This window comes from Mercenaria mercenaria, chromosome 19 (genome assembly GCF_021730395.1).
Source record: "Mercenaria mercenaria strain notata chromosome 19, MADL_Memer_1, whole genome shotgun sequence".
Classification (NCBI taxonomy): Eukaryota; Metazoa; Mollusca; class Bivalvia; order Venerida; family Veneridae; genus Mercenaria; species Mercenaria mercenaria.
Genome location: NC_069379.1, coordinates 3805991 through 3822811, shown reverse-complemented (window position 1 = coordinate 3822811; position 16821 = coordinate 3805991).

Sequence of the window (16821 nt, the reverse complement as noted above, 5' to 3'; positions counted from 1 at the left end):
GGAGGGGGATGTAATGTGGGTGTTGGGGTGTAGGATTTGTGTAGTGTCAGTGCGCTTATTTATGTTTTCAGGCGGTGGTGATTAGGGAGTGGTGGCAGGCTAAAGTATGCTCAGAGTTAAGAGCAAAGAAAATCCACTCCTTAAATTATCTCATCACCACCTTCCTATATTCCAAGTTAAAAGTTCGTACCTTGAATGATTTTTAAGTTTTGCCCCGGACAACATATACAAAAGAGAACAGGGGATGGTGTATGTTTTAAAGATACTAAGACAAAATATGAAGTAACATAAGTATTGAGAGAAGTGGATTTGTATAGGGTGTAAGGGTGCGGCTGAAGATGGATTGAAGACATTCGGAGATGTATTGCTATACCAAAACAAAATGAAGTAACACGAAAGTGAAAAAATAGTTTGGATTGAAAGCTGTCATGGTTGCAGTGAATTGATGTATGACAGTAGGTTTGTGTACGAAAGATAAAAGGAAACAATATCAAGTAACATGAGAAAGGGGTAACAATTTTCGTTATTGTTGACTTTGGGTGTAATTAGGGACACAGTTTGGATGATGATTACAAGAAGACTTTTGTGTCAGCGATATTACAGAACGATATGAAATAGCATAAGAAAATGAAAATGAGCATTTGGGAATAGGGAATGTTAATATGGATATGAGAGTTACGATATCAAAGTATTCATTCATGAATCTGTCAAAGTAAGCATCATATGCCCATCATGGTGCTATTTTTAAAAAAGTATAATCTCATATCTGCCCTTCATACAGAAACTGGTAGGTCAGCCACATCCCGCCCCTCTTCACCCCTGCTAGATTTCTTGAAATGCTTTTGCCCTTTAAAACACACTGAGCAAATGTCTTGATCGTTAAACAAGTTTTGTTACACATTCAAGTTTTTAGAATTACCAATTTCTATCAATGCAATTAAAAGTACTTTAAGATCACTGGAAGAAAATGAGCAAGACTAGCTGGTAGCATTCTATGTATACTACTGCTAATAGAAAACAAAGGGCCTATAAAACTGGACGTGGGTTGACATCACTGCAATTTTAGAGTAAACATTTCATTTAGAGCGTATTGAAGATGAATCCTATAACTTGAAGACCACTGATTGTATCAAATATTCTGGAATATTCTACACGCGTTTTATATCAAATACAACTCTATCTAGTTATCTATAAAAATGTTAAATTAGCATCGCTTAATAGCCATGATTATCAAGTAGTACAAATCACCATAAAGAGATCACCTCAGACAGCATTCAATACACACTATTATTCGTTTTGTATGAAGATAATTTACACCGAGATAAAGAAATACAAAATAGAAGAGACTCGTTTTGAACTTTCCATATTTGTGCGTTTGATTTTTATCCATGTTTTCATCAACAAGTAATGAATGTGTTAGTACTGCCCGGCAATATATAATTGTGATTAAAATTTGGCCAGGAACAGTCGCTAAACTGTCACATAGCAATACACGTACTTTTATGTTCCCACAATACGTACGTTCAGTACAGACCTGATGTGAGGATGTACTCCCTCCCTCGGCTATATTATCATAACTCATTCGTAAGTCATCCGGTCATTTAACTAAACTAAACGCTTGCGGCCGGCAGCTTGATATTTAAATTTACATGTTACGTATCAATTCGCCTTTGCTTTAAACTTGTAACTGGCGGTATTTTAGGCTATGTGTTATCTTGATTACATCATTAAGGCTTTAGTACATACATTACCAACCTTTGTTATTTTCGATTTCAGATATACACCGAAATTACTAAAACTTCCAGAAAAATGAAAAGCGGAATAATTTAGAGAAACGTATTATTTTCTCTTTGGATTTTATATAATATATTTGAAAAAGACGAGTTTAAATTTAGTGTACATGTATGTCTAATATTAATATGGTTACATCTAGTGTATTGTGAATCTATGTCTCAACACGCCAACTTGATTTTGAAAATATATAAACGTAATAGACCACAGGCCCTTAAAGCCAGGAGCGACATGAAATGTTTAATCATATGAAATTGAATTATTTTTCTTTCGAAATTTAAATGTTCAGACCCCAACGCGCTTACAAGTTTATATTGACATATCAAAACGAAAACTATAAAACAAAAGCTTATTTCGTAAAGGCATAAATAAATCAAATTGAAGGGCTTTTTTTTTTTTTTTTTTTTTTTTTTTTTTTTTTTTTTTTTTTTTATATATATATAAAACTAAAAAAAAAACATTCCTGTTTTTTTATTGCTTTAAACTGTGTTAATGAAACTGCCATCTAATGTTATCTTTCAAATAGCAGAATCTGACCGAGGTCCTTTCCAAGACGCGAGTACTGATATTAAACAATTAAGCGTGCATTGTTTAAAAACTCTGATTTATTAAAAACAAAATACAACAATAACTTAAATCAGCTACTTACTTACTGCATTTGAAGGGAAACAGTGAGTCATGTTTATGATACTGACGATATCTTTTAACAATTTTTCGTATGTCAGTTAAGACCGTCCGTGGAATCTGGTTTTCATCTACAGCGCTTTGGCAATTCCTTTATTGAAATCAGCCGTAGCTGAAATACATTTTAGAGTGGTTTATGATAAAGGAAATAGAAAAAAGCATACGGTTGATGTATAAGATCAAGTTTAAGGAGGTTCAAATCTGGAGACGTTAAGCTTATAGTTTTGAAAATTTTCAAAATGACGGGGGCTTACAAAAGCGCAACATGGGCTTAAATTAGAGCACCTGCTAGTTATAAAAAAAATGAATGTTTTCTTGTGGTATCATTTTGAAGCTTAGACACTTAATTAATCAAATCTGTTCGTAATCATACCCGCAGAGTCGTGAAAAATGAAACAAAAAGCCCTAGGGTCGGCTGGTTTAACATTTTTTAAACTATTTTATTTATTTATTGAAACTATTGTAAAATCGTATAAACGACAGCTAAAACTGAAAACCCATCGATAGATAAAATTACTGACTGTTTTAAAACTGAAACGTGCCCTTCTCGTTACTATTGTATTTGTAAATTGATTTTTAAACTTAGAAATGAAAACAGCTTAAATTGCTATCGAAATTACTTTCAAATAGTATTTAATGCAGTGTGAACGCACTGGCACCAGAACAGAAAGAAAATGCCTCTGTACATATTATACAAATCCCCTAGGTATTCTATAAGAACCATGGTCATGAAGGGGAAAATATACTAACCCGTTTCAATCGTACATTTCTCAACTTAAAAGCGCAGTTCGGTGAATTGGTACCTAATATATTGAACAAGTGATAATTTATCTTCCATCGTGCACCAGTCACATTGTCTCATGATTCCATATTGCTGAGATCATTAACATATTTTATGCTTTCGACAATGCTTTCGACAGAAAAATAACTTTCTTGAACTTCCTAATGAACATCCGGTCTAGAGGTCACGGCAGTGTGCACATGTTTGAAATGTAAACAAACAAAAAACAGAATTAAAAAAAAAAGAAAAATATTAATCACAATTCTACACTAAAACTCGAAATGATTAATGAAATTCATCTTGTATATGATCTTTAATTTGAAATCGTACATTGGTCTACATCTGTTCTGTTTAATTTATTCATTTTGCACATTTATGTCGCATTTTCACATTTTAGCGAACACGTATTGACGATTGACATACATTTTCACAACAGCCAATCAGAATGGTTTTGTAATCTAGAACGGAACTTCACCAGGGAAGTTCAAGCAAGTTTTTTGTGTAACGTTGAAATAACTATAAACTACGCGTTGTTTTTCTAAGATAAGATGCATTGAAGAAATGTGACCGGTACACAATGGAAGATAAATTACCACTTGTTTGATATCCATAATACACATTTACCGAACTTCGTGTTTTAGATATGAAATGCGCGATTGAAACGGGTTAGTATATTTTACCCTTCATGACCATGGTTCTTATAGATTACCTAGGGATAGGGTATAACATGTACAGAGGCATTTTCTTTCTTGTCTGGCACCAGTGTGACAACGTGTTGTATGCTACGTTATGAAATATAAATATTTAGACTGGAATTTCATTTTGCTTTTTTAAGTAAACTATTAATGAGCATTCTAAAAGGTAAGGTAAAGAAACTGATTTGTGTATACTGATACATTTTACATGATGTTAATCCCAAAGTTGTGTAGAAAAACTTGAACATACTCATTGAAAGTGTATGATTAGCAGTCGTGCGTGCGCGTTTAGCGTTTTTTCAGACAAAAACATCGACGTTTACATTATGCAATGAGCACAATGACCAACAGTCATATTATACTGACACCGGACTGACCAGTCCTTATCCTCTTAATGCTGAGCATCTAAACAGGACGCTTCTATAATAGTACCATTTGGTGCTAGCCACGGAGTGAATTAACAGCCTCCATGACCGGATGCGGGCGTTCTAGTATTAGGCTACGCGATCGAATCATAACATATTAATAAGATTGATTTTTAACATATAATGATATGAGAACATATATATATTAAAGTGGCATTATGCCCCCAGTAAAACCAGCTTTAATAGATGGTGTGTAGAAACATTGGAAGAAATTATGGCTTTTAACCCAATATATCAGACTCTCACTGTTACTAGTACGATACAATAAGTTTCCAAATATGGCATTTCTTATCTGGATTAGGACAATCTCTTTAAGATAAGTCAGACTGCACATAGGAGTTTCTTCCCTTTACTTTCATAAATCTCTAACTGAAAGGGAAATCAGTCCCTAGAAGACTGAAGAAAAGAACTTCTATTTTATCAGTCCGATTTCTTTATTTCTAAAGCAAAAACTTAAATGTTAAAGCGACATAATCGTTGAATTAACACATTTAAATGTCTGGTAATAGAAAATTGCTTACAATTGTATAAAACATTCTCCAGAAACACGCTATGTGCAGTAAGATGCACATAATGTAACTTTTTTAGAACTGAAGACCTTCCGAGAAAAAAGGTAACGCATTGCAAAACATTAAAATACAATACATTACAATACAGTGATTTAATTGAAGTATATTTATATCCAAATTTATATAACAAAAATGAAAACATTCCTAATAGAAACATAAGAGTCTATAAGTTCTAAAACATAAAAGTAACAATTAAAGCATATAATGAAAAAGACGCCATCTTAATCTAATTTTTAAATCAATGATAGGAAAGTTTTACTAAGCTTTTTATCTTATTAAACCATTTCACATGGCACTCTTGTTCCTGTTTCAATTTCTTCTAAGGTAAGGAAATTACTGCTGCTCAGTTCTTTTCCCACCTAGCCAGTACTTGAACAGTAAGGTGGGGGAAATAAATTGACTGGTCAGTTCTTTCCCCCTAGCCAGTACTTGACCAGTGAGGTGGGGAAGTAAATTGACTGCTCAGTTCTTTTCCCACCTAGCCAGTACTTGACCAGTAAGGTTGGGGAAGTAAATTGACTGGTCAGTTCTTTCCCCCTAGCCATTACTTGACCAGTAAGGTGGGGGAAGTAAAATGACTGGTCAGTTCTTCCCGCCTAGCCAGTACTTGACCTGTCGGATGTGAAGAAGAAATTGACCAGTCAGTTCTTTCCCCCCTAGCCAGTACTTGACCTGCCGGGTGGGGAAATGAATTTGACCACTCAGTTCTTTCCCGTTCAGCCAGTACTTGACCTGTCAGGTAAGGGAATAAATTGATTGGTCAATTCTTTCGCTCCTAGCCAGAGCTTGACCTGTCTGGTGGGGAGAAGAAATTGACCGGTCAGTTCTTTAAACATATACTTGACCTGTCAGGTAAGGGAACACTTGTCAGTCCTTTCCCCTCTAGCCAGTAATTGCTCTGTAAGGTTGGGGAAGAAATTGACTGGTCCGTTTTTTCCCCACTAGTCAGTACTTGACCTTTCGGGTAGGGAGAAGAAATTTACGTGTCAGTTCTTTCCCTCACTAGCATACACTTGACCTGTCAGGTGGGGAAAGAAATTGACTGGTTAGTTCTTTCCCCCTAGCAAGTACTTACTCTGTCAGGATGGGGAAGAAATTGACCAGACAGTTCTTCCCCCCCACCCCCCCCACCCCCCTAGGACTTGACCGGTCAGGTGGGGGAAGAAACAGATCGGTAAGTTCTCCCCCACAGCCAGTCCTTGCTCTGTAAAGTGGGGGAAGAAACTGACCGGTCAATTACTTCCCTCTAGCCAGTACTTGAAATGTTAGGTGGGGAGAAGAAATTAACCGGTCAGTTCTTCCCCCCCCCCCCCCCCAGCATATACTTGACCTGTCAGGTGGGGAAAGAAATTGACCAGTCAGTTCCTTCTCCTCTAGCATATACTTGACCTGTCAGGTGGAGGGAAGAAATTGACTTGTCAGTTATTCCCCCCCCCCCCGCCAGCCAGTATTTGACATGTCAGGTTGGGGAAGAAATTAACCAGCCAGTTCTTTCCCCACTCTAGCCAGAACTTGACCTGTCGGGTGGGGAAATGAATTCCCGCCCCCAGCCAATCCTTGAACTATCAAGAGGGGGAAAATACGACCAGTCAGTTTTTAAGTAAGGAAATGAAATTGACCAGTCAGTCCCCCCCCCCCCCCCCCCCCCCCCTTCCCCAGCGAGTACTTGCTCTGTTAGGTGGTGGGAAGAAATTGACTGGTCTATTCTTTCTCCCCTAGCCAGTACTTGCTCTGTTAGGTTGGGGAAGAAATTGACCGGTCAGTTCTTTCCTCCACCCCTAGCCAGGGTACTGGCTAGGGGAAAAAAACTGAATGGTCAATTTCATTTCCCCACCCGACATTTCAAGTACTGGCTTGGGGGATAGAACTGACCGGTCAATTTCTTCGCCCTCTTGACAGAGCAAGGACTGGCTAGGGGCGTAGAGGGGAAGAACTGGCCGGTCAGTTTCTTCCCCCACCTAACATAGCAAGTACAGGCCGGTTGGGGGAGGGGGGGACTGACTGATCATTTTCTTCCCACACCTAAAAGAGCAGGTACTGGCTAGGAGGCGAAGAACTGACTGGTCAATTTCTTCTCCCTACCCGACAGGTCAAGTACTGGCTGGGGGAAAGAACTGACTAGCCAATTTCTTCCCCCACTTGATAGGTCAAGTACATGCTAGTAGGGAAAGTACTAACCGGTCAATTTCTTTTCCTACCTGACACGTCAAGTATTGGCCTTGGGGTAAAGAACTGACCGGCAAATGTCTTCCACTACCTGACAGGTCAAGTATATGCTAGGGGGAAAGAACTGACTGGTCAATTTGTTCCCCCACCTCATAGGTCAAATGCTGGCTTGGGGGAAAGAACTGACTGGTAATTTCTTCCCCCACCTCATAGGTCAAGTATATGCTAGGAGGAAAGAACTTGCTAGTCAATTTCTGCCCCCCCCCCCCCCCCCCCCGACCGCCACACCCACCTGACAGTTCAAGTACTGGCTAGGGGGGAAAGAACTGTCTGGCAAATATCTTCTCTAACCTGACAGGTCAATACTGGCTAGTGGGGAAAGAACTGACCGGTCAATTTCTTCCCCCACCTGACAGGTCATATATATGCTAGGGAGAGGGGTGTGGAGGCTGACTTCTTTCTTATATCAAGAGCATATTAGACACGAATAAAGCGTATAGCAAAACCTGAAGCAAAACGTATAGAAAAAAATGAGTTTTGATACACTCAAATCGGTTTTCATTTACATTATTTCATAATTAAAAAAAAGAAACAAAAATATATTGCAAACGTAATTGTCAATTCCGCTTCCAAGAAACTTCAAGAAAATTTAGCATCGGAAAATGTTCGTTAATTCAACCGTGTCATAAGTTCGGCAACTGTAACACGCATATTTCTTACAAATTGTCATATTAAAAATTTAGTCTGTGCAGGCAAATTACAAATATACGGTATATATAACGGCTTTTGTTTCATATAAGATAAATCATCCTTTTCTATTAAATGCGGGCCTACTTTGCAATGCATGGCTCTGACCATACTTTTCTGTGCTCAGTGCTTCCTCTCCTTTATAATACTGTTAAAGTATTATCGGTCTCTATATAAGGAACGATATGAACAAAAACATGAACTGGTAATGAAATTGACATATTTCTGCAAAAATATCACGGTTGAATTACTAGTCGACGATTTAACTTTTGTATTTAAAAAAAAATCATTGCACCTAAATTTCATAAGTCAGGTGATTGATTTTTGAAACGTCTCCTTCAGAGAATAACAAATGAATGTTCATTTTATACTTGATTGTGTAACATCTCTATATCCACAGGCTACCCCAATGTTTATAGTTCGCACAAATAAAATATTTGCTGCTATTTACCCATCTCCGAAACGTTATCAAAACAGGAGAGATGATTTACATCAAGTTATTGGCCATTAATAACTGTGATAATGTTCTTCTACAAGCAGTTATTACCACTTTACAAAGGTTTAAACGTACGCAATATTATTCATGCAATGGGTAATTCGCTCCAATAGAAAGAGAATGTGTTTAAAACAAAAATTCCGCTCCAGTGTTTTTAACGAATCAGTCCTTACGTTGGTTGGCCATATTGAGTTGGCTTCGTAGGAAGAAAATGAATATATCATAAAAATAACTGAAAATTGTATTAAAGGACCTACTACAGTGTATGTAGCAGTTATGAATCATGAGCAGTTCCAGATCACTTCAATTTTATTCTTCACATGTTGCGAATAAAAATAAATGTTTTGTCCCTAGAACGTCCCTTAGTTAAAGCAATAATTTCACAAAGTTTTTAGGAGTTGAGTGTCATGTTGTTCTTCCAAGGGAAATAAATGTTGAAAAAAGTGATTCTGAACTACTTGAATGACTATGTTTGGAAATGACCTCATAAAAATTAAAGACATTCTTATTTTCAAAAATTCTTTTTTTGCAGATTGAAATTAACGGTCATGACTATGTTTTGAAATGTTTATTATATATTTTTCATAATTCTGCATTTTTTTCTTCTGACTGACCTTTAATTGCAAATTTTCTATGAAAATCAGTATGTACCCCGTGGCCAAACTAGAAATCATAGAAATAAAATCATACCTTTTATTTTTACATCTTGTCATATGAACACTAAACCCCAAAGGACACAATTCTGATTGATATATTGAACGTTTTCTGTTGGGTGATTCGGAACTGCTACACACACTGTACTACTATATACTGACAGAAGTTTATTTCAGAACAGAAATGCATACAAATTGTTACCGAGTATGTCATAGCCGTATTCTTTTTTTCTGACATGCGCAACAGAAGTGGATATCGTTGCGTCGTTAAGCCTATAATACAACGGCAGGTTTCTAAACAACTGATTGTTTTTTCAGCTGTGCTTGGAACTGCATCAGTGGTAAAATGAAAGAGACTTTACTTTGGATAGTTTTTATAACGTTTCAAAAAAGTTATGTTGCTTTTTATACTAAAGAAAGAGACGTCAATATTTCATTTAATGTAACGCGTATGTCAACATGTCGGACGGAAAAAGATATGTTTCGTCGGATTTTAGGAGCAGGACTATCCAACTGTGTGAGAGAGTGTGGGTTACGATCGCATTGTGAAGTCCTGTGCTATAGAAGAAAGTTGCAAAGTTGTGATCTATTTACGACAAGACACGGAGGGAACCTTAGTAACGGCGACTGCATCTTTATCGCAAAATCTGATATAAAGACGGAAAAGGTAGTACATATATAGTCTTAATTTATTATACGACATTCTTTATGCTTGTTACAGAGTTTTGGAAAAAAAAGAAATTAAAAAAAAAAACTGAATTAAGGAGAAGTGCGACCTTTGAAATAAATTATAATGCTTCTATAAAAAGGGAGGAAGATTGAGTATATTTTTCATTTATTCCCGTTTTTAGATTGGCTCTAATCAAATCCACATTTGTTTGGTCCGCTGCCAGACTTGGCCAGAAGCGGCACGTTTGGACGTCATTTTTCGGCGTCATTTTCAATGTATCTCCAAGGTTTTCAGCATATACCGGTTTTAGTTTGAAGCGAACACGTATGAAATTAATATATTGTTAAAAAATTAAAGATCTCTGTTCCAGCAATATAAATTTCGTGAATGATCTAAGAGCTACGTTAAAATTATGACATATTAAAATGTCAGACTTACATAAAGCGTAAGATAGAGTTTTACCGGAAAATTGTCCGTATTTCGAGTACAACATTTTTAAAAGTAGAGGAATTTTGTTTAAATTTTGATAATGAATGCGCATATGTATTAACTTTAAGCTAATTTGAGCTACGAACTTTTGGTTTTACTTCAGTCGTAATACACGTTTATAGTACTAGATCTCAATGAGTTATTATGATTGAATTACACCTGTCAAAAAGCGAATCATAAAAAAAGAATTTGTTTCAACGTTAAAAAGAGCGACAGTTTGATAATGACAGTTCGTCGTACTGTCACTCTTCGCCGTTGTGCTCCCGCGCTTCACCGTCATACTGTTACGCTTCACCATCGTAGTTTCACCACCTTAAGGCTTCGCTTCGCCTCGTACTGTTGTACTTTTTTGCTTTGCGTTCACAGGGATCAGATGTTGGTCCTAATGGAACACCATAGTGATTATATTGGACAAATACATGTTTCCATTTCAAAATTTCCTGAAGCAAAACGACACTGTATATTACTTTAGTATTAGTCATTATCTTTGTATACGCCATCACCTTAGTATATGTTAATACCTTACTTCTTCATTATCTTTGTATATTTTGTTTTCTAAGTATATGCTATTACCTCAGTATAGTTTAAAATCCAAGTATATGTCATTATCGTTGTATATGCCATTAACTAAATACATGTCATTTTTGTAGTATATGTCATTATCGTTGTATATGCCATTAACTAAATACATGTCATTTTTGTAGTATATGTCATTATCGTTGTATATGCCATTAACTAAATACATGTCATTTTTGTAGTATATGTCATTATCGTAGTATAAGTGTAAGTATAAGTAAAAAAACCGGCTTTTCAGGTAAGATATGATTAATAACATACATGCCTTACATCAAAGCCTACAGTAAGTTAAATTGAAATCACCCTTATACTGGCAAAAAATCGCAATATGATGATAATTTTGTGTAGGTTTTCTAATTGTTGAGCGTTCGTTTGCAACACGTAAAGATCGCATGCGCGTTGAAATTAAACCATCCGGGAAATAGCTTAGCAACCGATAGCTTTTGTAGAAAAGGATCTATAGATACTTGAATTACATTTCATGTTTTTGTATAAAGATCCCGGTTAAACCTTTAACCTGTTGGCGGCAAGTGATTCTGCCTTTCGACCAGTGCAGACCATAATAACCGTGCCACCCGTGCAGGCTGATCATGATCTGCATTGTTCGCTATTCAGTCAGTTAATTTTTTTAGTAAGCATCCCTTGGAATGATAAATGGTATTGCCAAACATTTCTTTATAGAAATTTAGCAGGGAAAAGGTTAAACCATACAAATTACTTTATTTTTGTGGATGAAAAGAGAACAGAAGACATATTTTTCCGAAAATAGCTTTACAGATCTTGAACATTCACAATTTCACTTTCACTTCTAGACACCGTGTGGGATTTGTTCTCATGGGAAATATTGTGACATGAATTCTAAAGTCTGCGTTTTAAAAGGTAAGATGGAATTATGTAAATGTATATAAAGTTTTGTAAAAAGACTATAGGTTATGATGGTAAATATATTTAATTGAGAAAGCAATTTATATTCGTATGGTTAAAGTGGCGTATAACACTTTAAGACGTTTTATTCGATGAACTTTTTGAATGTTTCTCAGGAGTATATAAAACCATTTTTATTTCTGATAGTTCTTACAAATCATTCCATAGGTAAAAGTCAAACTGAACATATTTCTTTATACTACAAGATAATGAATTCAGTTAAGAGAATACAAAGTTGTACCTATCATCACATTCTGGCCAATGATTAAGGGTCTGGGCACACAGTTCTAGTGCATTATACAGTTTCACGAAGTTTTGCTGCAATTTATGTAGTACTTCGTGCCTGAGAGAACTTGCCAACATGAAGCATGTTTTATCTTTTAAGTTAGAAAATGTGTAAGGCATTGTATTAAATACAATATTCTCTTTCTCAGATAACCGTTTCACAAATGTTTTAAACATGTCTTCATATTAATGTAAGGGTCTCAGATATGCAGAAACATTTTATTCAAATTCATTAACAGTACCTTTAGATTGTTTGATACACTGTCAAGGAGGAAGTTGTGAAAACATTGATAAAGGGGATAGTTTATTCATAGCTATAGCTTTCTTCAACATTTTTTTAAATGTTTTTATTTGATCACAATAGTAGAATTGATCTAGAATACCCCCAGTAGATTGCCCTGTTGAAAACAAATAATTTTCCCGAATTCTAACTTTGAGCTAAAGATTTTTGAGAGAACGTATTTGTAATTGCTTATTTCAAATATTCCTTTTAGTCTTGATAACTTTAGCTGGAATGGCAGAATAAATCAATTTCACTTTTTTAATTAGATGTAAAAAAATAAAATTGCTGAATATCTGTTTGCTTCAAAATCACTAAATTGTGAATTTACCTAACTGTAGACGAAAAAAATAATTATATTTTCTCGAAAATGATAATTTTTTAGAACATTTGTTGGTATGTTTTTTTACTTTATGAAAAAGTATTTTTAATATATTTACAATTTCAAAAAGTCAAAATGATTCTTGCATATTTTTTTAAGTCAAAATAGATCGGAGTAAATGAAGAAAACAAAAATCGTCGAATTTATTACAGGTCTGTCACAAAGCATTATTCTGCAGAATTTTATATATCAACTTTGAAAACCCAATGATATGAAAAAAAAACCCATATTGTCTTACTAGAATTAAGAGAAGAAATAGCAGATCTGAACAAAGCAAACATCCCGCTACTTAATGTCATGCCAATATTGAGTTTGAAGAGAATAATATGAAATAATATGAATCCACATTTATTGAATAACTTCCGACAGAAGATAAAAAATGTTGTTCTCCTGAAAAAAAACGTTTTTTTTTTTCATAGTATAATAATTATACGCCACTTATTTTGTCAATAATAACCGGAAAAAGGACAAAAAAAATGACAATTTTTTGTCATGTCAGTGCCAACTTTAATGTTCTCGAGCTACGGGACACTATGCGACAAAACGAGAGTACAAAAATTAATATTTTTTTGGTCATATTATCAACAGTGGCAGCATTACATGAAAGAAAAGAGATGACATATGACAACGCTGAAAAAAGACAACAGAATTTTGATTTATAGAGTAAACATTTTCTTCTCATCTCCACGTAGAAACATCGATTTTAATTTTGACGAAGTCTTTGAAACCATTTTACTGCCTTTTGTATCTGCCTTGTATTATTTTGTTAAAATCTATCAAGTAAACACGAAATTTCAAATCAAAAAGTTACATGAATCGGGCGATATTTCCAATGTATACGATACCAAAATGCCACGTTGGTTGGCTACCCTAGTTAAAATGCTTTTCTGCTTTTAACATGCTCCAGTTTTCCTGCTGTGATGATTAAGACATTTTGTTCCCCACAGTGGCATATACACTTTGCATTTATAACATTTCTATTCGATTATTTTCTTTTTATTATTGATTACCTGTCTACATCTTGAACAGAATTTGCCTTAAAATGTATATATCAAAATAGTATATTGTGAAATGTAAATACACAAACCTTTGAAAAGTTTGTAGATTACATATATGTGCATTTTCAAATTTAATGTAATAGAAATAAACTGTAAAAACATTTTCTTAACTTACATGTAGACGCAGTGCTTGGTTATTATACAGACTGTTTGAAAATTTCCGTTTAAAGCATTTTTGTTTTGAACTCAGAATGCTTAAGCATGGATATAAACAACGGCGTGGTTCTTGGAAATGTCAATACCAGAAGGAGCACTGTACGGTACAAATGTAAGAATGGATACAGGGACATGTCGAGACTAAAGACTGGTATCTGTCAAGAAGACGGTACATGGAATATAAGCGCCAACTGCAAAAAAGGTACCAGTTTGTGTTATATGCCAACTTCTTTGTAAACTAAGACTTTGGTCTTAATAAAAACGAGTTTAAATCTAACTTTGTTAAAATGTAATATTGATTCTAGGATGATAGCCATATCCCAGTTATGATACCGAGTGCTACAAAAGTAAAAGACTGACTGAAATTACGTAACAATTTTAGAACCTGAAAAGATCATTACATTTTTTCAGATTTGTATTTTCTCCTTAAGGTAGTGTACTTCAAGGGCGCATCGACGCCATGTAATTTCGAATTTTCGCTCAGCAGTTCAGCGTTATCCGAATCTAAAGTATCTTAACGCGCCCATAACTTTCCGTGAAAAAACGAAAAATGCCGAAGTTGTCTACGGAGAATACGTAATTTTCCGATTGTTTTTACGAATCCACTACCTTAATATCTTCTGTTTAGTAATAAAAGACTGTTCTGATGTAAAAGAGTGTAACGCGTCTTACACTGATGGAGAATACTGGCTGTTTCCTGATGTTCTTGGAGGACATAAAGTCAAAATATTTTGTTCAGGAATGTCAACATTGTCACCGTCTGAATACGTATCAGGTAACATTTTGTGCGATTCTGTTATCAATTAGTGTTTTGTAACGAAATATATTACACAAAGAAGTCAAATATTTTGAAGTGTGTTACATCTTTGAAAGTAAGTGCTTCACGTGTAGAAATGTCTATCGGAGCAGATATTAATATGACTGGTCCAACTCTTGTCGTAAGTGCTAATAGAGCAAGAGGTAACATGTATGGAAGTGTATAACAGAGCAAACGTTAACGTGTGTGTGTGCGTGCGTGCGTGCGTGCGTGCGTGTGTGTGTTCGGATTTAACGTCTTTCTCAACAATTTTTCAGTCATATGAACGACGGTGTCTACTTGTAGCAGTGAGCACAATGCACAATTTTACATTGCCGCCTCACCGGAATATCACGCCATAGACACATGACATGATACCCCACCCAGTCACATTATACTGACACCGGGCTAACCAGTCCTAGTACTAACCTCTTAATGCTGAGCGCCAAGCGAGGAAGCTACTAGTACCATTTTGTACGTCTTTGGTATGACGCGGCCAGACGTTAACATGTATGGAAGTTTTAATAGCGGAAGGAGAAGCATGTATTGAAGTATTTAACAGAGGAAATATTAACATTGAATGAAGTGCTAATAGAGCAATAAGAAACATATACAGAAAAATCTAACGAAGCAAGTAGGTGTGTAAAATGGCTAGTAGTAACATGTATGGAAGTTATTACGTTTACGGTAATAATTTCTTGTTACAGTAAAAAAAACTAACACAAATACAAATCAGCAACTATTAACAATAACAAAATTTTATTTACGAATTTAAGTATTACTAAAAAGTTACAAATAACTTTAAAATTAACAAAGAGCAGTAAATTTAAATCTCATAGAAAAATATTCCAAACCCTGTACAGAACAAATTTAAATCCAGTCATTAATAAATTCCACGATGTTTCACACAGTTCAAAAGTATCATCCAAAATTTATAATTCCTCTCTTCAAAGATAACTTCTTATATCCAGAAACTTTTAATATAATCCTTCAATTAATCCTTCAAAGTATTTAATATTCAAACTTGTAATAATTTGCTATTAAGAAATACAATAAAGATTTATCAATATCTATTATCTATAATCTAGCTTCTTAGGTTCTAAGTTCTAATATCAGACAGCAACTTATTTATTGTAATAAACTATCATGGCATTTTATGTAACAACAAGAATTAAAAGAACATTCTGGAAAATCAGTCTTTTCTAAAAGAACTGTCATACACTGTTTATCAATAATTAATACAGAATTCAATACAATATTCTGGATTAAAGTAAAATGTTATAGTAAATACAAAATGATGTCTAAAAACAAGGTCAGTAAACAATGTTTTGCCTCAGGGAAAAAAGCATATTCATAAAAAAAGTGTAAACCAAGAACAAACATAAAAGAAGACTACAACAACAAAAAATAAGCAGTCATATACTAATAAAGTTTGTAATTTGTAGTAGTTATGGTAGTTTTGCTTGTAAACGATACATTTCAGTTGACCAATACCGAAACTATGGCTTTGATGGCGGCCGTAAAGGCACTGTGGCAACGTTAACACGATACAAGAAAATACGTGTTAATCTGAAGGTAAGGCTTATGAACATTTGACATTCCATGAAAATACGTGATAATCTGAAAGTAAGGTCTTTTGTACGTTAGACATTCCATGAAAATACGTGTTAATCTGAACGTAAGGTTTATTGTACGTTAGACATTCCATGAAAATACGTATTAATCTGAAGGTAAGGTCTATTAAACTTTAGAAATTCCATGAAAATACGTGTTAATCTAAAGATAAGTTTTATTGAACGTTACAAATTCCACGAAAATACGTGTTAGTCTGAAACTAAGGTCAATTTAAGAAATAATTAGTTCCCAAGTTTTGTTTATCGTAGAATAACCCGGGTTTTTGAGTTCTTATGCGTAAGAATATATCACAAAAGTCGTAGGCATTTGAACGAAAAACTAGGGTAATTCTATGATAAATCATACTTGGGACGTTGTTATTTCCATTCTAAAACGACATACTAGTTATCAACAGTGTAAGAAAAATGGTAACTACATTTTACGACCGTACTACGCACCTGGATTGGATGACGTCATTGCACGCGAGTGGTTTATTGCAGAATAACCCGAGAAAAATTTTACTCCACATGTATGTAGGTTATTCGCTTGGCGTGTTAGAATGAACGTTAAAATTTCCACATTGC